The 22,984-nt window shown below is 45.6% G+C and overlaps 1 protein-coding gene and 1 long non-coding RNA gene across 2 annotated transcripts in view; one reads left to right on the forward strand and one right to left on the reverse strand.

The window, feature by feature from the left end:
• cdh13 (cadherin 13, H-cadherin (heart)) overlaps positions 1 to 22,984 on the reverse strand; it is a 329,423-nt gene that overhangs the window by 248,252 nt on the left and 58,187 nt on the right. The window lies entirely within an intron of this gene.
• LOC125705853 (uncharacterized) overlaps positions 1 to 22,984 on the forward strand; it is a 267,045-nt gene that overhangs the window by 96,182 nt on the left and 147,879 nt on the right. The window lies entirely within an intron of this gene.

A 22,984-nucleotide genomic window follows, 5' to 3' on the forward strand; every position in this document is an offset into this window, starting at 1 on the left:
AGCAGGATTTTGTGAAAACTAACAGAAATGAAGCTGAAATGTTTTCATGGGTAGTGACTGTTACTGAGTAGATAAGAATTTGACAAGGCCAGTCCAGCCAAGAATCCAAATGAAGTGGTATGAAAAATGCAAGAGCAAGTATTGATGAGTGCCTTAAACTGAAGATACTGCCATGTTTTTGAAACATCTAAAACAAAAATTAGTCGGCAGAAATATCGCGTCTCAATCAAGTTGCAAAAAAGTACTTTTTTTTTTAAACCAGTACTGAATTCTTTCAATCAAGATTTTCTTAAGAACATCATGAAAATAACATTAAAAAAAAAAATCCATTAGAACATTTACCTTCCAGTTTTTAATAAGCCTGTGCGTAATGTTTAATGTGGTCCTCTGGGCGGAAACACTTCACACCAATTACAGCAATCTCAGGTCATCATGCATTTTGAGAACAGAGCCTTGATCTATTAAAGACGAAGGTAATTACAGATGTTTTAATATCCATTCAGTCGGCATGGCCGATTGTTCAGCATAATGGCGGAGAGTGCTTACAGGAAAACAGCCCTATCACAGCCCAACAGGAAGATCCCTTCGTCTACCATTCCATGGCCATCCAATATTTTCATTTACACCCTCCGCAAATATCTGTCACTTCTAATTAAAATATCCATCCACCCATTTTTCCATCCATTCAATATGGACTCAAAAAGTATATTTAGAAAAGGTAAAATGGGATAAAAATGGGTAAAATCATCGATGAGGGAAAATGGGAGCGATGTGTGTCTCAGCAGGTTGGGATCGGCGGGTTTGATCGGCAGTTTGCCAGTTCAAATCCCGAGATCCTTAGCAGCGCCCATATCCCCCAATTACTCCAGTGACTGCCTGACCCTGCCGTGTCAACTGTACATCACTTTGGATAAAAGCATGTGCCAAATAACTGAAAAATTTATATAAAATATTAATTTAAATATTATTAAATATTTGACAATGAAATCTAACATTAGGCAACAAAATGAGTGCATTTCCATCAGTTCGGTCAGAGTATAATTACTGCTGCTGGCATGAGGCACTATTATCTCACTGGATAAACCCATCGATCTACCAAAGTCGTTAAACGCTCTGAATTATTGCTGATTTCTGCATCCTGTGACTGGCCTTGAAACCATTTGTCACACTGCTGTAGAAAAGCATGTTACGACTCACTCTGACGTCGAAACCTTTGTTCTTCTGCCATCCTCTGTCTTTAAGCCGAACACGGTAATTATACGGCCGCAGCTAATTGCGGGAGCGCCACTTGACTACTTTGGACATGTTATGAACTCCAGTAGTCTCTCTCAGGCACATTAAATTATGAGGTTATTGTAGTTCCTGGCATCAGTGCTGGGGGAGCTGGCCACTTGTATAACGTATTGATACCAAGTGATTTACAGTACGCAAGTCTTACAATAAACTTCCCCGCAGTCTCTCTGCACCTACAGGTTGTGTTGTGAATATGCAGTTACAGTATTTTTACCACGAAGGCATTTTCAGTGTGGCGGTAAGTAAATTGGGGGGGTGTGACACGCTGTTTTGTGGGCGTGATCTGATGACAGCACCGCTACTTGCTTCCCATTAAGATGACCTCGTGCCTTTAATCCCCCCCCCCCCCCCACGGAGCTGGAAAAGCCTCATTAGCAATTAAGCAAATTACATTAATTGTCAAACGGGGGCCCGAGAATGCATGCAGGACCTGCTCCGTCGCGGAAAGCGGTGGGACCTCAGTGCCGCCGGCACGTCTTAGCCGCCCGGTCCTCCGCCCCGCTCTCTTTAGCTTAATTAGCATTTAGATGTGACTCTTTGCTCCACACCTGCTGCGCTTTTCTTCAAGCTGCACACTTCGTCCTAAGCGACGGAGCACTTTTGGTGATGGACTGTGGCAGCCGCCACCCCCACCTCCTCCGCAAGCCCTTGTTACAGGACCCCCGCTGCTTTATGGAACCCAGCGTTCGCTACAAGTGCCAGAGATTTGACGTGACCAAATACCCAGCTCCCAGCACTCCTACATCCCCCTCCCCACCCAGCAGTGGAATTAAAGATCATTTTATTAGAAGCAGTTACAGGCCAGAATCAAGCCATTAGTTAGTATGGTGGAGACATTACGAGGCATCAGTGCCTATCGCGCCATGATTTCCACCGATCAGTCAAAGCTCTAAAGATCACAGTAACGGAATCTGTGTTCTTCCTACAGCGTTGGAAAGAGAGAGAACCTCCTTTGTCTCATTAAAAACTGGTGACCATCAGTACCAGCTCTGCAGTACCCAAGCAAAACACGCCACCGGCCCGCTGTCCAGCACGGTCCCGCAGCAGGCCCAATTAGTGTAAGGATTTCACTTTGCCAAAATGGTTTGGATGAAAAAGAAAAGCCCAGGATAGAAAGTGTCTCGCCTACCAGGCCTGCTTTGGTCCGGCTTTGTTTGCATTGCCTCCCTTCGAGATAAAGACATACAGTGGACCAGTCTGGCTCACAGCAGCGCAAAACAACTTCATGTTCTTGGGAACAGCGATATTCTCTCCAGTATATATTTCCCTTTTACTTAAAATACTGAATACTGTTCTGCGAACCGGGAAGGAAACCAGCATTTTGATGACAAAAAAAAAACAGTTTGGCAATAGAGTAAAGGCCAATGCCCAGTTAACAGGTAAACCTGCAGACTTTACATTACATCAAACTGATGAGAGCAGCAGAGACAGGATCACACTGTAATGAAATTAAATGAACCGTACTGAATTATTTTAAATATTCAGCTCTTCACAGTTTTTATCGTCTGGGGTCCCGAGATCATTAACCATTGACCAAAAGAATTTGTGAAACAACTTTTGTTTCTTAATGATTTCTAAATGATCACGTTTATTGTAGCATTCATGAGAAATAAAAATCCGATATTGGCCATTTTGGTCTCATTAGAAACTAGTCAAATCTGTTTTTCTGTCTTCTGCTTATTTGTTTATTTCTTTGGTTTTTTTCCCCGTCAAATATCATATCCTGGGAAAAAAACATGAATGAAGTTTAATCCAGTTGAATTGACAGGATTATTAGCAGTCTGAGTGAAGCCATACTGTCTGGAGATTGCAAGCTTCTCAAACCCACCAACTCCATGCCCTCTCCTGCACCCTTAATCCTACTCGCTTCTTCCTCCCCCTCTTCCTCAGCTATCCCCATAAGCAATATTCATTATAAGCTGCGAAATACACGGCTGCACACATCACACCGCACAGGGAGATGTTCTGAAGTTCCGAAGCATCCTCGAAGTGAAGCCTGGCTTCACCAGCAGGCAATCAGTGAAGCACAGAAATCCACGGACATCACCACGGTGAGTCTAACACTGCAAGAAATGGAAATAACCAGGGCATCTAGCACTCGCATATTAGAGGTCATGCAAGTTCACTACAGAAATAAGAGGTGACTAAATTTGTATCTTCAGGAACATGCAGCCTCACCGACTGAGGAAGTGATGCGGAAAACCACAAAAAGAAGGCAAGAAAAACAAAAGGAACCACAGGACGCAGGAGGCAAGATCCGCTTCCTGTCGAGGTTAGGCGAAATGCTCCTTATCTAGCCAGCCGGTTCCGGCAGCCTGCGTCCCGCCCCCCGATGGGACAAAGCCCCCGCAGTCTTGTACAATCCCGCTGGTTTGTATTTATTATTAAAGCAGGCGGGTCGGAGGCCTTGTCTTCCGATAAAACACACGGAAAGAGTGTCCCCGTAAACCATGCTCCCCGCTGAAATTGGGAACAGCCAAGTTATCGCCTCCCGTCTCCTCCCTACAGCACGGGGACCGTCCCACTTACAGCATGCAGGAACAGGCACTGCTGGATGCCACAACCTGTGCCAAATAGCATTAAACAAGAAAGAAGAAAGCTATCTGGGGCCAGTGTCGAAAACGAAAGCAGAGTCCGGCCCACTGTCACCCACCAGGAAGCGCTCATCCTACAGATTAGCGATTCGGGGGCTATGTGACCGGATCACAGCGTCGCACTACGGCGGGGGAGTCCAAGGCAAGACAGGCAGGAGCGTGATTAAAGGGCAGGCTCCTCTGATGACGCCCAGGACCAACGAGAGCTACTGTACTAGATGCCAGCGGGCGTAAATATCAGCTCCCGGGGAAATCAATACGTGGGAATGTTCTAGAAGAGAGAGAAGAGGAGCTGTCCCGGAGGTGGGGTGGGCTACAGCGCAGGAACGCAGCACCTGTTCATCACGGCCAAGGAGGCTCGCATTCCCCCCCCCCCCTGCTCCGTGTCTTGGCAGCGGACGAAGCCGCTGCAGTCGCCGGTTTTGTTGTTCCCCTTAGCACGTTAGCGAGGGAGCGAAGATGAATGGACTGCATCCTCCGCATACCCATAATCTCTGCCAGCCATCCGTGCCCGCTACCGCGTGCCAAACCGATAACCAGGCCGCAGTTCAAATCGCCCGCTGCTGGCTCACGCCCCATAGCCGCGCCTGTCGGACCACGACATACACAGCTGACATCAACCCAGACGTGGAGTCGACAGTGTCACGTGTAAATTAAATTAATTACAGCACACTGGATTCCCACCAAGATCAAAATCGTCCAAAATGGAATACAGGAGAAAAAGAGAAAGACTCCCCCTTTGACTAAGCACCTGCAGCTTCACAGCCAATAAGACTTTATCAAACACCCCCCCCCCCCCAGCTGGGTCTATGCATGCTTTACACTCAGCTAGTTTGACCTCAGAAGCCACACACTACACGACCCTAAGAAAATGTCCCACTCTTGGATCGAGAAACAGTGATTAAAGCCTGATAATGGGAGTTTGAAGTTTAATAACACTTGTGGACCTCAGAAGGGGTCAAAAAATATTTTATGGGTAATGGGGGGGCTGGGGAGGGGTTAAGCAGAACAATTTAGGGGGAAAGTGAGACAGGTGGTATTACTTTCAAAGGGGATGTTTTTTTCCCATGGGGCGTGGAATTCACACACGTCCCATGACAACTCAAATCTACTATAATGCTTTGTCTGCCTGCCGCATCTGTCGGGTAGCCGTCCTGTATGCGGCTCGACCGCGACGGAGCTCCAGCCCACAGAGACCGCAGCAGAGGAGCGACTCCTGCTGACCACGCGGGGAAGCCATTCGGACGAAACCGGGATCCAAACAGCACTTCCTGAGGCTTCTCTTCACACAGCCACGGGACATCAAAACATTTAAGAGCCCGCTGGCACGGACAGCGCTGCGAATTACTGGCAGCGGTAAAAAGCATGCAAGCGCATGCCATAAAACCACTCAGCTAACACCCCACATAAACATTAGAGCTTAAAATGCTGGGATTAAGGATCTATTTCAAAAACACTATTTTTTTTTTTGATTCACCACAACTATTGAGTCACCCAAAAATTGTGTACAGGGAAAATAAAGTTCATGCATACTCATCGATGCTTCAACGAAAGCTACCCCTGTCCTGTTCATAATGACCCAGATTATAAGTATTGGTATTATTACACCAATGGCTCATCTGCCATAAATTCTACACCAGCTACAGTATTGTGATTAATATCATCTTGCTTGTGACATTTACTATGGCCCCAAGCAACACCAAACACTCACTGTGTTAGCATTCTAGCAACTGGCAAACCACCAGATACCGTTTCATAGCACCCAAGACACGTGGGACACAGACAACTACAACCTGAAGAGGAGCTGAGGACATGCACCACGTGTTACATAGCAATGCGCCTTTAAAAGCTCAGCAGAAGTCAATTCGGTATCAAATCAGGTAGGAAAAACACAGAGAAGCTTGTGGACCAATCAGAACAGGCATGGTAGATTGCATAATTCTTCAGAAAAAGAGTTTGTAGGGAGCCACTGTGAAAGAGGGTTCCCATTCCGGACGGCAAAATGTCTAGCCACATGTGGAATTTGCACGGTACTTGGTGGTGCGGAACCACGAGGAGGCACGGACAGACCCTCCGAATGGGATTTCACTGCCTCCCTCTCCCACATCCCCGGGCCACGAGGCTCGCCAAGGAACACATTGTCGATGCACTTTAGATTCTACTTTCATTGTGCCCTTTTAAAAATCAATTCACAGATTGCGGCCTGATTCGATAGGAATAAGAGCCACAGACCTCCAAATTGGCGTAGGAAGGTAAGCAATTATGGCAAAGTAGACATTGTTTGACTTGCTCACATCTGCATTACGACGAAAATGAACTAGCTGGGGTACTACTAATGCCATAAAACACTATCTGATTTCTTTCACTATAAAACAGGACTATAGTTTAATTATGACTGGCATTCAGGGTTCATCGTGCGGTTTTTGTAAATAAACATATTTATCAGTTTTGCTTATATTCACGTCATGCTTGTGCCCATGCATTTCTGGTCTCTCCCACATCTCCCTCACTTCTGCACTCCATTTGAACATTCACGCTTTGCACATCCCAAGACAAGCAAACGCTCCAGCACCTTAGCAGGAATCCCCATCAAACAAAGTGTGTTATTTGACCACACATTTACATTTTAATAGTTAATTTATATGTATTGATGAAGCAGATTATTTTATCTAAAGTGATATTTAATTGTTGATGAAGCAACAGACTGACAGACCCTGTCGGTTGGGGGCCTCGTTCACTCTGCTGACCCTGGGATTGGAGCTGGTGATCTTCTGATCACAGACACAGTGTCCTAACTCACTGAACCACAGAAAGCCCACCCCCTCACCTGGCGAGGAGGATCCAGAAAGCTGCAGGCACCATAAAAATAATATACAAAGAATCGCTTATGGCAACAAGCTCAATAATTATACTGGGGATGGACAAAAATAACAAAATGACCGAACAACAATATTAATATTAAAAACCACAGTAGTTAAGCCTTTGCCTTCCAATCAGCTTCCAACCTTCTTAGAATGGCATCATGTTCAGTCCTTAGCTGTGTGAGGAGGGAATAGTGGGCCATTCTTAAAGAAATTCTCCAGTTCTTCGCGGGACGAACGAGGTGGTGCACACTCTGCTCCAGAACATTCCACAATACTTTGACGACATGCAGATCAGATTATTGGGAAAACCACGGACAGCTGTTGAATTCATTCTGCTTCATTTCTCATATTTCCTTGGCCATTATGCAGAGTAATCATCAGATGTAATAGCTTCTTGGAAATGTCTGCCTCCAAACATAAAACCCACCCAAATGGTGGAAAAGGGATAAAGGATAATGCAAGGGGCCTTATTACTTTTTCTATCGTTCAGGGGCTCATGTTTTATACTCCGAACATCAGATTATGCATCTTTGTACATCAGCCTTTGATACAAGTAGTTTCTAAATGGCAGCCCTGCCATAAATTCCAGCTTTATGAAGCTCATGACATTCAGCTTTTGTTGAGACTGGCTGATTCAGTTCTCTGCACCCCTCTGAAGCCGCACCAACCTGCTACGTGTCGACTTATCCCTGTAAGTGAGCTTTAACTTGCTACCACTGCTCTGCTGCCGATGGCAGTTTGTCCACATTTGAGATGCTTGCTACGATTTTTGAGGCCGTTCCCCTTGAGATAAATAATTCTGCAGTTTTGGTGACTGATATACCTGCAAATCGAACACTGTCCCCTTTTTGTTCTCCTCACTCTCAGACGCTTCACGTTGCTTTGAAAACTCAGATCAAAGTCTCGATTGACCTCTTTCATAGCTGGAACATGCCAGTAATTGGCATACAGCTTAACGTGGATCACCACTAAAGCTGAGTTTGTAAGTGTCATTGCGTTTCTTCAAAGTTACAGCCCTTTTATACGTGGTGTTTGTTGTTTCATCTGTCCCTATATGTATATGAGATTTGTACGGTGTTGGCCGAATTGATTTCTTATTTGATTTGTCTAGTATCCAGTTTTATTCTATACAACAGTATATAACACAACATTTCTCCATCTGATTATTTTTAGTGTCATTTCCCGTGTTTACTTGTAAAAATTGCTTATTGGATTTAATGGTCACCCAGTCGTTAATCCTGTGTAACGATATGTGTGAGCGGCTTTATGTGGGTGTGCTCGTTATGTACAGTCATACTCTCCCCGTTTGTTCTGCTCTCGTTTTACTTCTTATAAAGTCACCCGGTGCACCTTCAGGTTTCAGGTCAGTGCAGACTTTTTGAGGGGCAGGTGCTCAAGCCTTTCTAGTGCAGTTGGAAGTCCGTGTGGTACCCCAGGCAAGCTTCACCGCCAGTGCGTCGAGCTTCACCGCCAGTGCGTCGAGCTTCACCGCCCAATCACACCTTGTCTCAGACTCGATGGCACTTTTCTCGGCCTCACCCTCCAGTGACCTGAACTCTGAGAGACAGTGGCTGGATCACCTGTGAATATCCGCCACACTGATACACAACCGGATTCCCAGCAATGGCGGTACCAGCCAGTCTCAGCATACAGCAAATGCAAGGTTAATAACTGATTACCAGTTAGCCGCATCCTCCGACTTTATCCACATCCTGCCCACTCCAGTACATTTTACCTAGAAGCCATAGGTTAACCCATAGTGTAGCTCAGCGGGTCCGATGTTTGATCAGAAGGTTGCCAGTTTGAATCCCAAGGCTAGCAGACTGATACCCATAACCTGCAGTTCCTGGTTAGGGTTGACACTGTACTGTGACAATCCCTGCCCCCCATTACCTTACTTTTATTTGTACATGCATCTGTGTGTCTCACAGAGAGCAAGTTGGGACAAGGAAAAAGATAGCTTTTTGGGGGGGTAATTAATAATGATACTATCCTGCAGTTGACAAAACACACCATTATTGAGTGAGTCTTGTATTAAATGGCAGGATATCATTTCCATCACAAAAGAAGGGAATGGGAACTAACAAAACAACCATCCGGTGAGCAATAAGAGAAGGTAAGGCTGTTCATGCAAACACTAAAATCTGATTCACGCCCAGTCAGTTACCACTGGTAAAACTTGCCGTAAACTTACATCCGTGACACTGTGGTCATTATCCCTCATCACGGTCATGGACAATCCAAGAACTCTCACCAGCCCACCTGCTTCTCAGCCTCCTCCTCATCATTCCCACCATCGCTGTGCCTGTCATCGCTTGGGCCAGGGATCTCAAACTCGCTTCCTGGGGGTCCGTGGGTGTGCTGGCGCCAGGACCCGCTACCTCACGCTAAACTGGCACAGTTATTACCCAGTCATCTGTATGTGTCACACCAATTACCCAAATCCCTTCAGTGAAATACCTTATCTCTTGAAAACTGGCCACCCTGTCTACACTGCAATGAACCACATTTTTTTGTAGGTCATCAGAGGTTGATCTAGAGGCTACTTTAAATGCCACAAAAACACTGGGGCTTGAAAGTGATTTATCTCGAACGCTTGCAATTATTTATCCAGACGGCTGACCCACTCTTGGCCGTTGCAGCACTGCATCCATCACAATTCACAAACAGACGTTTATAGATCTTCCCAGCTCATCCGCTCGCTTTGCACTCTCCTCGGAGATCAGCTCGCTCGTTTCAGTCCAACACAATCGCGCAGCAGTAATAACTACCCTGCCTCATTCTCTGCCTGCTCGGGAGTGTCGGAACACCGCAAGCGCTCGGGACACCGGAACAGGGCAGCGGTCTAAGACCTTTGCTGCCTCAAGGGGATCCAGCACAAACCAGTTTAGAGATGACGTGGGTAAATGCTCCAATATACAGGTCTTACTTTTAAAGAAAGTGCTGATTACAAGAATTCTGTGAGAGCCTCCCATGCCCTCTTCTCCCGGCCACATCTAAATGCTGAAATATAATTAAAATTGTATAAACATGCACTCATCTACCTATTCATCGATTTGCACTTAAAATTAATGCAACCAACAATCCATCATTTACCAATATAGGAATTACCATAACTCTTTCTCTCATATATATATATATATAGATATATATATATATATATATATATATATATATATATATATATATATATATATATATATATATATATAAATCAGCATTTCAGAAGTAAGACCTATGCATGCTGAGTGGATGAATTCATGCCCTGGACTCAAGGCACGTTTCATAACAGCAATGCTGAAAACTGCAGTAATCTTTAGATATTCACCATAACCCCGTTTGCTGTCCACTCTTCTTTTGCATTACACTTTCACAGGATTACTGTGAATTATTATAAACAAACACTGCCCGGTGCTACAGAAACACAATAACAAACCTTTGCTTTTAACTACAGTACTGCATACATACACTATACAGGTATATAACGTTTCCCTAACATTACCCTACAAGCGAGACGCTCCCCACACCCTGCCGACCAGGCAGACGTGGCCCCTGGTGTGACATTCACCGGGTCACCCAACTTGTCATTATCAGACAAACAGACTGGTGGAAAAAAAAGCAACATTATCAGCTGATGGCCAAGTCAAACTCCGATGCGTTAATGAGCTCCAGGAGCAGAGATGATGTCGCCTGCCCTACCCAGGAGTCACTGAGCCCCATGCATGACAGATTAGCCCTTGAGCACAGGGACGACCTATGGAGGCGCGGAGATGGCAGTGGGCAGGCAGACAGCAAGTGCAGCCTCTGCCCTGCTGCCGGTAAACAGCAAAATAATAAGAAATATGGCATGTTAATGAGAGCCTTGTTAGGAACAACACAGAGATGAGGTGCAGGGCACCGTGGGTAACTGCTGTGATGGACAGGACTTAGGAGCGCAAATACGTATGAACGCGGTTTCGCTTCAGCGGTGTCGTGCAAAGCAAAATGAGAGCGAAAACTTCTGTCAGAGTTTCTTGTTAGAAAGTAATAGAAGACAATGAAATAACATGGAGAAAACCATGAATGTATTTTATACACTGTATACTCGAGAAGAGGACAGAGTGGATATGAGCTAAAACTTAGCATGCATTTCGTAGGCACGGCACGTTAAAATGCGGCACATGCGTGGTTTACACTGCATCCGGTCATCCAGTTTCATCAAGGGAACTGGCACACGAGAAAAAGCCAGCATGTAAGCAATATGAGGCAATATCAGTATTAAAGTTTCTTAATTCACTGCTGTCATCTCACCTGTATATGTGTCTCTTTTTTGCTTGATAGAGACCCCCCCAAAAAATTATGTCATCCTCAGGTTGACAGCTTTGTCCACCTGCCATGCATCCCTAACCCCCCTGATAAAACCACTTTTAAAATCTCTGTTCTATTCTGTGCTAAATTTTGGGATATAACATCTGACAGCGTTGCAACTAAATCACAAAATGCACAAGAAGATACAGCAGAACAAAAGCCTCGTACTGTACAGTGTCTGACCGCGGCGCCTCGTACAGTGTCTGACCGCGGAGCCTCGTACTGTACAGTGTCTGACCGCGGCGCCTCGTACTGTACAGTGTCTGACCGCGGCGCCTCGTACTGTAGTGTCTGACCGCGGCGCCTCGTACAGTGTCTGACCGCGGCGCCTCGTACAGTACAGTGTCTGACCGCGGCGCCTCGTACTGTACAGTGTCTGACCGCGGCGCCTCGTACTGTACAGTGTCTGACCGCGGCGCCTCGTACTGTACAGTGTCTGACCGCGGCGCCTCGTACAGTGTCTGACCGCGGAGCCTCGTACAGTGTCTGACCGCGGCGCCTCGTACTGTACAGTGTCTGACCGCGGAGCCTCGTACTGTACAGTGTCTGACCGCGGAGCCTCGTACAGTGTCTGACTGTGGCCAGTGTTACCCAGTCATCAGATAATGGATGTGTGTCTTCGGGGGAAAGTTAGGACGATTCCAAGGGCCCCTGAGTGACAAGGGCACTAAAAAATTTGAAAATAATTGGATTGGTCTGGACTGGGGGGCCCAATATGATACAGTATGTCTTCATGGGGCCCAAAATCTTCAGAAATGCCGACGTGTCCCACGGCTGTACTTGTGTCATTAGCTAGTCATCGCAATTAATTGCTCATTACCTTATTCTCTCCAGCTGTTTTTTTCCCCCAATTAATTTACTGTTTTATTGGATATAAATGACCTTTTAATTTGGTAATATTGTGCTGTAACCGTTAGGGCCAGTGCGAGGTAAATAACTGTGATATTTCTCGGGTATTCAGGAAAATGAAAAAAATGAGTTATTGAGAGCATTTGCAGGTCAGCATGGGGGGGTACTGGGGCACTGTGATGTTGGACTATTTGTACTGCCGCTTTTTAACAAACTGGTGGACAGGAAGCAGTTTACCGCACTCTGCAGGAGAGCCATCAGAGATCTGCGGCACATTAAAGGAGGAGTGCTGCCGTACATCACTGTACCAAACAAACTCCAATATTGCACCTTTAGGACTTTGCTCAAAACGGCATTTTAGAAAAGTGGCTCTGAGATCGCACTGCCGGCGAAGCTGCGATTGCATGTGTGGACAGTAGGTGGCGCGGTGGCTGAGCCAACAGCCCCGTATGCTGAGGGGTTTATCCGGCAGCAAGGTGCTCTAGGAAAACAGCGCAGTGACAGCCAGAGAAAGCGCTGTAATGTCTGCCCGCGCAGTAGAACTCCATTCTATATGTCCCCATTTTTTTTATGGGAGAATCATCACAAGAAAATAATTTTGTTCTTGTTTCTGTTTAGAAAATCCATATTTAAAAGAAGATTAAGCTCTTAATACATGAATAGAAATACAAATGAATGAAATATAATAATGTTTGTTACATAGACTCCTTTGTAAATTAAATAGTGAATAATGCGGTTTGATATTTAGTCTGACACGCAAAATACTTGTATAATAAAATGCCAATGAAATCCTCCTCGCTCAGGCTAATCCGCACTGGCTCTCCCAGCTTTTAACCAACAATTGTTCCGACTTGTTCTTCTGACAGGGATCGGTGATGGATGGTATTGCCGTTGAACTGTATGCATTGTGCTGGACAACCAACTACTGTGATGGACCGGCACCCCATCCAGGATGTACCCTGCCTCGCATCCCATAATCCCTGGCATCGGCGGTTCTGGGAAATGAACGAAGCGATGAGCCAACAGAATGTTAATAATTCGCGGGGGGAAAGAGGGAGAGTTACTCTCCAAGGCTTGTGCGTGAGGTCTCTCACTCGCCAGGAAGCTTTCTGCATGATACGGGAGGCCTGAAGCATTTTGATAGCTCAGACTCTCAAGCATTTGGGGGTCTGGGAAAAGTGGCATGAAAGAATTCCTGCCCATTTTTATTTTTTTTTATCAACAGCCTCAGTTTGGCACAATCTAACAGCTCTTAGAAGAGAACAGTCCCCCACCAACACATTGGGTCTCCAGAATATATATCAGTGTTTCTCAACACAGTCTTAGGAGACCCCCAGACAGTCCATGTTTTTGCTCCCTCCCAGCTCCGCTGTACCAGCTACCTGGTGTTCTTAATTGTTTGATTCAGCTGTACTAGGTAGTGAGAGGGAGCAAAAATGTGGACGGTCTGGCGGTCCCGGAGGACTGCAAAGAAAACTAACAGAAGTGCGGAAATAAGAGTGAATGCTCCTCTCCTCCCCCTCATTTTCTATGATTGTGAATGTTTATTTTGTTATGCTTCTGTGTCTAAGTGATACAGCAGCCTCGTATTGTTATTCTGTAAACGAAACCCGTCTTTAGGCCTAGTATTATCAATTATATTGTCATATATATGTTTTCTCCATTTAAAAATAGTGGGTGGATTCGCCAAGACTAGACCATTGGGATTAGAAGCCAAGCGGAACTTTGAACTTGCTATATTGTAGCCTTTCTCATTGTCTGGCATGATACATGTGGATTTAGTTTAATTCCATTATTGGGTAATGTAAACATTAAGGGCAAATGGTTACTCTAGCAGTTTGAATCTTTATTGACACATAGTGGTTTATGCAATATTTGACTCATTCCTATTAATCCCTTTTGAGGCATTGATTACTGAAGAGAAAGCCAAGTGTGTTGCTGATTTATTGTAAGCGAGGCATTTTTTGATGAGTGATTTTACATCTAAAAGAAGAAGTTTAATGTTAGAAACTTAACCGATGAATTACACGCAGAGCACACATTCGCTGCACCCAGTCATTGAGCACTTTGGATTTCATGCTTATATGAATGCATTGTTCTTAATCCCCTTTTGTGTATAATCCTGTTATGCTGTATAAGATTTACAAGCTGTTTCTTGGAGTAACACATCCGTGATTGCCCTTTAGCAGAAGTTGAGCTGTATCTTCCGGTAGTAACATATTAAAGCCACCTAAATTTTGAGCCAGACTGTTGTAAAACCAGGCAGAGTAAACATCGGAGTAGTCAATGGTTGTGTCATCTTCACTTATTCATGAAACTCTCAGTGAAACGGCCAGGGGTGGATTAACCTACAGCACCTGGGGGCACTAGGCTCACATCAGTATCGACACTAGGGTATGACAGATTTCACAAATCTTTACAGTTTTCCCAAAGCAGGGTGGGACCCTGATTTTAACCCTAACCCTAACCCTACGATAGCCCCAGCACTGATCCACCCCTTGAAATGACATGCAATCATTCATAAAACCATGACAAAAGAAGGGTTCGGTAAATCTTTCTTTGAACTCTGTTAGCACGTTAAAGGTCAAGATTCCCCGATACCTTGGCGCCCGTCATCTCCTAATTTAAATAACGACTATATCCCCTTCCAAACCTTCAGCTACAATCAGCCTGATGTATGAACTAAGCCTCCCGCAGAGGCTGTTTGGGAGCTCACTGTAGTTAGCTAGATTTTACAAGTTATACAAATTTCATTTCAGTTATTTCAGTTATTCTAATGAGGTAAGAGGCAACTGACGCTTAGCTTGTAATAACGTCGTGCTTGAAGTTGAGGGAGCTCCAGTCTGCGTTGTTAATGAAATAAGGAGAGCCTCCATCTTGGTGATAAACATCTCTGCTAAGCCAAATTTACAAATGGTGTTATACATAGAAAATTATTTAGGCAAAACGCTTTTACTATGACCCTCGGCCAGATAAGCCGTTTGAAAAATGTAGACGAAAACTGCTTTAAAATTGCAGCAATTTATTTAGAGATAATGGGCCAGCGTTGCCAACTTGGGACAAAAAAATTATAACAATAATAATTCCCCAGAATGAATCAGGGCTGAACTGGGCCGGGATTAACAACAGATAATAGGATATAATAGCAGGTAGCCTTGTTTCCGGACCCAGACTCGCAGCCAAGGGGTTTTGGGTTCACACAGGGATGGGGTGATGCTTCAGCCCCCTTGAACAAGACACTGAACCCGAATCGCTACTGGGTATTTAAATGGCTAAAAATAATAAATCGAGTCGTATAAACTCACAGGCCAAAGAAAGAAAATGAACTTCACCTTCAGCATGAGCTTTACAGAGAGGCTGAGTTACAGAGCTGGCTAACCTACTGAGTCACAAGCCGCCATTCCCGCAATCATTACTGATGCTAGAAGCCCACTGGTGAAATTTGCTTATACGTTACACCCAAAAGAATGAGAGCGAACCCCGACATGGTGCATTTTTATTACTCAAAAACAGACACCAGTTCCAGTTCTACTTATATTTTATTTATTTTAAAAATCTTTTCTCTCCTCTTTTCAAGCCAGATACGATCAATGAAGCAATTCAGCGCAGGGCACTTTCTTGAGGGTGTGAGAGCACACTGCTCTCTGGAATCCCCTATATCGAACATTAACGTTAAATTTTTAAAACTATGGATCATTAGAGTCTTACAAAACGCACATAATCAGGCTTAAGGTGAATTAAACCTTTGGTTCTACTTGACAGGCAGGGTTGAGCGAAGCCATTTTCCATCGTCCTGCAAGAGCACTTACAGAAACTCAGTATTCCCCTCAATCCTATGGTAATGCAGTCTTCGAGACCAGGGCGAGCAAGACTGAATTTAATCAATACAAATAGACCGGGGATATGGCCAAGTCCAATAAGGTCACCATTTACAGACACATGGATGTAAAGCCGAGCTTTGCAGCGTCCAGTGGCTAATCCATGGGATGCTCATTGCGGCACTCTCCTCTCTTAACGTGTAACGGGAGAAACCATAGAGGAGGCCGTTAATCATGGAGTTACTGTAAAATGAGTTACCGTAAAGTCTGCACAACAAGGAGGGCCACTGAATGGTACCGATCATCATGTCAGCTTCTAAGAGAGGTCCAAATTTTAAAGAAAGCTCACGGGAGTATACACAAATGCTATAAGATAGATAACTGATCAGATTGTAGAAGAGACAACTAGACAAAATGTAATGAACCAATCAGATGTCTTGGTCCTGCCTCCTCCGGTTGCTTGGACCCACCTCTCAGTATTTGTCATCTTGTCCGGCAGGACCTAGGGTCCCGACTTTTAAAGTGGCATCGACTCACTAGCCGATTTCACTTGGACGGGGGGTGCTGAGAGTGATGCTCGTCCAGAGAGCCATACCTCCTAGGATCTGCCCTGCTACCCAGAGTACAGTTTTATAAAGTATTACCTACAAAAAGTAGTTCTGGTCCCTTCCATGTTTTACACACAATCTCTCTAGCAAACTACTAATACATTTACAGCAGATACTCAGTAATGAGTGCCAGTGGGGGGGGGGCTTACTCAGAGCCCCAGGGCAGGCTACTGCCACTCCAGACAAAATATTCTAGAGGCAGCAGTAGTTTCCCCGTTAAAAACAGTTGGGAATTCCCATTAGATGACTCAGCTGTCATTCAAAAACAGTCAGATCTCACACCCCATTTTAGACGCACATTCTTCTCCCTGTCCTCCTCCTCTCTTTCTAATTTTATCAGTCAGGGAAATGCAGGATTTAATCCAGCTAAATTTACTTTCGGCAGCTCTGCAGACAAAGTTGTCAGGATAACCGAATGAACTGAAATATAGCCCCAAGAAGCAATTAATCTATGAGACTGAGATAAGGACATTTTGTGGTTTATTATTTTAAGTATGAAGGATATATACAACACGAACACACTATTGTAAATAAAAAATGCTACAGTAGCACCTAAAACCAATTTCATACCGGCAACGTTCCTTTAACAAATTAGATTCCCGTATAAATAAATGCTTTTACACAGCTATGCATGCAGAGTTGCTTGCAAAAGCTGTGTCACGTGACTAACTTGGGGGGGGGGGGGAACAGACTTCAATAAGAAAACACTTTTTAAAGACTGCCACGAAGCACAAAAAACATAAACTGCTAAAATAAAAGGACAAAAAGAAGCATGTTCTCTCGCCTTTTCTTTAGCTGTGTGGCCCTCACCTTGACTGAGTGCCTGTGACATTTTCTTCATAGCAGTTGTTCTTCCGCTCACCCAGCGCCGCTAAGCTTTATTTTCCCCACAGAGAATTTTATTTTTTTTCCTGTATTAAAGGAGCCTCGCCCGCCTCTCTTTTCTGTATTTTTAGATTCCATTAGAAAGTACAGACCTCGGCTACATCACTGAATTATTGAGAAAGTGGCACGCCTGACTGTCGGCCAATGTTTTTGAAGTTCGGCTGCTTTAATTTTCAAAGTAGCTGTAGCGCCCCCTACGCCCTCGATTCCATTTCACCCCGACGTGGCACCACTACATCTCACGCGCTGACGAGCCATCAATCCTTCCGTGGTGAAATTGCCGCCTTTAGTGTTGGGGCTGGTGCTGCAAGTTGGGCCAACCGTATACCCACGATCAATCTGATTTAGTATCCATTGTGGCCCCTCCTAAAGTGATACACATGGGGGCGTGTTCATAAATAAAACTGAAGGGAGCGGAATGGAAATCGAGGTGCTGTTGTGTTAAATCAGAATAATAAAAGCCTGGATTTGACAAACAGGATTAAATAGAGACGTCTTCATACATGTCAAGAGCACAACGAATGCAGAGCAAACCCCGAGCACCATGCAGAGGGACTGTAACTCTTGCGCAAAGCCACGGGTTTGACTCCCAATCCAGGGAATTATGGGTGCAAGAGAAGGTCCGGCTTAAAAATACTTTATAAAAACAGTAAATGCACAATGCAGTGCACTACCCTTGAGCAAAGCACTCAGCCGGAATTGCTACACTGAGATGTCCGGCCACATAAATTAGCACTAATGAGTGTGTATTTTCTCGTTCTGCGAAATGCGCTCGCCATGTATAAATAGGTAGGACAGCCACGCCAACGCCGGCCTTGACGTGACAAGTTGCCACGATGCTCAGCGACACGATTCTCTCACCGTGACCAGTGACCAGGCCTGCACTCAGGCCCTCCCATTGCTCCTTTCAGATCCATCTCCACCACCTGCTTCCAGCCCTGGTCACACGAAGCTACGGTCACTTGGGATTGTTTCGGTAATGTGGGAGCGCCTGCCAGGACTCCCCATTAGGGTTGGGTCCAGGGGGGGTTCTTCCAGCAAGTGCAGGATATGATTCATAGTCGTGAATCAGCAGTATGAGACCCATGCAGCAGGACGTCAGGGTGTGGACCCAACATACTGCCCTCTGGTGGAGTTACCAGGAAGGCATCCTGGTGTGTGTGTGTGTGTGTGTGTGTGTGTGGGGGGGGGGGGGGGGGGTCTGTCAGATGGGCAGATGATCCATATGGGTGTGGTCTCTTATCCCCCCCTTAAAAAAATCCTAGTTACTCCTGGTCTGCTGGAACGCCGCAATTTGTTGCCACTTGAAAAAAGAAATCACACAGTATGAATAACGCTTCTGCGGCGCCTGCTTCCACCGTAAGAAGTCACTTTGTTAAGATTCTCTTACGGCTACAGCTCTCTCTCCCTACTGAGGACATTTAATGTCCTCCTCTTCAGGGATAAACCTGACAAAACACTGCAGCAGAAACTCAGGCACAGACCAGCTTCCGACATTTAGTCGCACAAAAAAGTATCTTTCTTTAAAATGAGGGGTTCAATAGCGACAGTGCAGTACAGAACTACAGTGGAGCAGAAACTGACCAGACAGGGCGATCACTCCCTTCACAGACACCACGTGCAATTCGGCCAAATGGTCCAAGCGATTACTTCTGTTTTATTGTGGAGGGGGGCAGGGCGATGCACAATCTCGCAGAGCGAGACAGAAGCCTAATGCAAATCACTGAGCGTGTCATTCTGATGTGTCGTTAAATGCTTTGTGGGTGTTTATGAGAGCTGTTAATCTCTGCCTCAGACTGTATAAAGCTCAATAGGCAGCAAGGTTTAGGGTCAGAATCCTGTGCCGTATCTGCAAACTGCCCCTAACAGATATTTAACAGGGGGTAAGAACTGCAACTGCAGTTACTTTCGATTCACTAGAATCCAGCAAACATAACACACTCGAGATAAATATCAAATATAAAGTGCTTTGATAACATCCTCATACATATGTGGGGGCTTAGAATTCGAAATATGTAATTTAAAACATAAACGGAACCTGGAAAAGCAGTTTGTTTCCTATCGCTAAGGTGAGGTGTTAAAATAAAATAGCCACCATAAAGGTGAACGCTCGATTCTGCAGTGCCCCCCCCAGGCCAGAAGTCGGCCCTCCCCTTTGGGAGAAGCGACACCCGCACAGAGATTAATGGACAGAACCGGGAGCTATAGAGGTCAACAGGCCTGGCTACCTGACACCGAAAGGTAGGGCTCCTGTTAGGGGTGCATAGGGCAGGAGGCTGCTTGGGGAAACGCATCTCCACATGTAGGCACTGCCTGTTTCATCATACATATTACAGTAAAATGGGGCACCAGCTTTAATGCCCTGGGTGGCATGGCCTAAAATCTACCAAGCAGCACCCCTGTTCCGGCAGCATGGCAATGTCATGTGGAGGGGATTACACGGGTTTGCTCTTTACCCACAGAGCCACAGCTCCTGTAGCGCCCCCTAGCTGTGTCCACATTACAGCAAGAGGGACGACGCTCAGAACAAAGTCCAGTGGGGGAGCCGATCTTACTGCGCCAGTGGTTTAACCAAGTCATGAGCACAAAGGAACCGCTCCTAATTTCTGCACTGTACGCATCATTCATCCCCTGGCTCACTGGCCGTCGTGGCGTAGCACTTCCTGTCTCTTGCGCTTCAGTATTTGGGCCATTCTGGGGCATCCTGTCGGCCATCTCGGAGGATGAGGGGTGAAGGAGCAGCGTATACATCACAACTCGCTGGGGAAGATGCAGGAGCCGGGTTTACCAGTGAGGGTCTGGGCCAGACCAGGAGACCCAGTACAGGGTCACACGTGAGGCTAGTCCGGTCAGTACCGTTAGCATTTACGCAAGACTTGAAGGCGATCTTCCCGGAATTGTGAAGCTCCATTTCTAATGGAACGGCGATGCAGATCATTAGGTGTAATGTATGGATGGGGGCTCTGAGTGCTTCCTGGCCGCAGGAGCCGCAGATTGGCCGCCTGGCCCACGATAATGCAGGCGGCCGCCACTGCCTTTAGTATTGAGCGAGGATGCCGCCCATGGGCTCATGGCGGAGGAGCAGGCGAGCCCTAATGAGCGTGCAGCACTGAACGGCTCAGATTGAAGGAGGCTCGCTGGCAGCCATATTTGTTTACTTGTACTACTTGCGACAAGCCATCAGTTTCCTTCCCCCCCCCAACCACCAACCCCCCCCCCCCAAGCCATGAAGGGACAGCTAAAAAGTTGGAGAAAGATGTTCCAATGAAGCGACGTGATGTATAACCATCGCTACTCACCACACACATCACCGCTGTCGTCCTGCTAATTTTCCCTCCCGACACAATGACATATCATGCATATTAAACTTGCAGGAGTGAGGGAGCAGTGTGTCGTGTAAGAACGTAAAAAGGAATTGCAGCACATGGCGTACCATAGTGCGTACGTACGTGCGTGCGCGCGTGCATGTGCTCAGCGATGGCAGTCGATGACTAGACAAATGAAGAAAGTCGCTCAGAGTGAAAACTCAAATATTTCAATATCTGTAGGAAGTGGGAAAATGTCGAGGGGTCTCAGAGCCCGCACCTCCGTTACAGAAGCAATCACATTCAGCTCTGGAAAAAAAATTAAGAAACCACTCTATTTTTTCAAAATCTTCTGTTGGCAGAAGGCTACACTGAGAGGCAGGCTGCCTCCAGGCTCAAAGCTTCTAAGACAGCAGTACACAAGAACAAGGTAAAGCAGGAGACACTGGGAATGACCAGGAACCAGCCAGGTAGAGGGCAGAAGCTACTTCCTAATGCCAGAGATGGCTGACAACTTACCTGGCAGTGCCTTATGAATCAGAAGATGACCTCAAGTGACCTTCAAAATGAATGGGAAACATTAAGTGGTGTGAAGTGTGCTGCTAGGACAGTCTGTAACAAGCTCTCCGTTCACTGCTCTCCTTCTCTATTCTACACCTCTGAAAACCCACTAAATGACACTGGAGTAAGGAAAGACCATTTATACACTCCTCAGTGCTCAGTAAAGTTTTTCCTCTATTCCCCTACGCACACTACTACAGCAACCACTTTTGCTTGCTCTAATACGGTTCTCAAAAAGTGTCAAAATATTAAAATGGCAAAAAGAAAAGAGAAGCCTGTTTATTTTGCTAAAATAGAAAATGCCATATTGAGCACAGTCCCACAACCACTTCAAAATGCTCCTCCAGGGTAGCAAAACATTTACATATCAACAGACGCCGTATCAGTGCTGTCATGTACACCGGAGATGCCGGATGAGCGCTTGTACAGCTTTACCTACACATTTAACCGCAAATAACAGATATGATCAAGCTATAATCATACTTCTGAATAATCACCCCGAGAGCAAGGGGCGGATGTGAAGAGAGTCATCAAGGCATGACAGCTAGAATCACAAAAACATTTAAATGTAAAAACTAAATGAACGCATTAATAGAGACTCAAATACAATCGCGGTCAAACTAATGGAAGTTTAATTTCTAGAAAGCTAACCGTACATTTGCGGTATATGATTAAATTAGGAAATCCAATTTCAGCCCTCCGGTGCTGAGCTGTTTGACTACCCGAAGCGCGCTTGTATGTTTCCAAATTAAAGCTACATTAAAGCTGTTAATTCCCAGATGACACTGGCACTGCAGCAAACCCTGTGGTTTTGGCATGTAACAGAAGAAACGGCACCACTGTAAACATTCTCTCAGGGGGACGCGGTTATTACGCATTTGTTTATTTTCTATGCATTGCCGGTTTAAGTATCATGGCAATGAAAATAAAGTGCTCCGGCTTTTACGTCGGTATTTGAACTCAGAGGACAGTCATAACAGAACTTGGAAGACCAATATCACCCTCTAATCCAGTAGACTTTAGTGGCACTAGGACTGGGAAGTACAGCTTATTGTATATTTACAGTACCAGCGTGCTGCTCCAATCACATGTCACAATTAATCACAGGGGAGGAGCCTAGGAATGATGCAGCGTAGCGTTATAAGGGATTCTGAAAGGTGGTGTTGACGTGGATGACTTCTCTCACTTGGGTAACACTTGCATGTTCCGTCTCCACCCAACGACATCACATTACAGGTTGTCCAGACAGAAAACACTAGAATGCAAAATATCTCATTTTTGGCCCTTACACTGGAAAGGAGACATATTTATGTTAACATTCCTACTGGAAGCATTGTGGACAGACAGACCAGGCTCTAAGATTTAGCATCGGTGACCCAATCTACCAAATGACTCCCACTTTCCTTGCAGAGCAACCAGCGGATATGGCTCCACTGTACAAAGCCAGGAACCCAGTGACCCAGAACACCTTTCAGCCTGATACCGGCTTCCTCCCAGATCTCCACATCATCCAGGTGGTTGCTGCACACCTTGTTTGAACTGCCACGTTTGACTCGATCTCCCTCGACTGCCTACCAGGTGAGCCCCGTGTCAAACACGTTTACATTTCATTTAGCAAACCCTTTCATCTGATGAACCTTTTTGGCAAAAGCAGAGGCAGACAAACCCTGGAGCAACTGGGGGTTAAGTACCTTTGCTCAGGGGTCCAGCAGTGAGATACTCTGCCAACCCTGGGATCTGAGCCGCCGACCTTCTGATCACAGGCACAGTATCCTAACCCACCATACAGGGAACGTTCTTTCAATCATGGCCTCAAACCCTACGCCCTACCCATTCATGCACACCAATGAACTACACTGA

Source organism: Brienomyrus brachyistius, chromosome 13, assembly GCF_023856365.1.
Source record: "Brienomyrus brachyistius isolate T26 chromosome 13, BBRACH_0.4, whole genome shotgun sequence".
Classification (NCBI taxonomy): Eukaryota; Metazoa; Chordata; class Actinopteri; order Osteoglossiformes; family Mormyridae; genus Brienomyrus; species Brienomyrus brachyistius.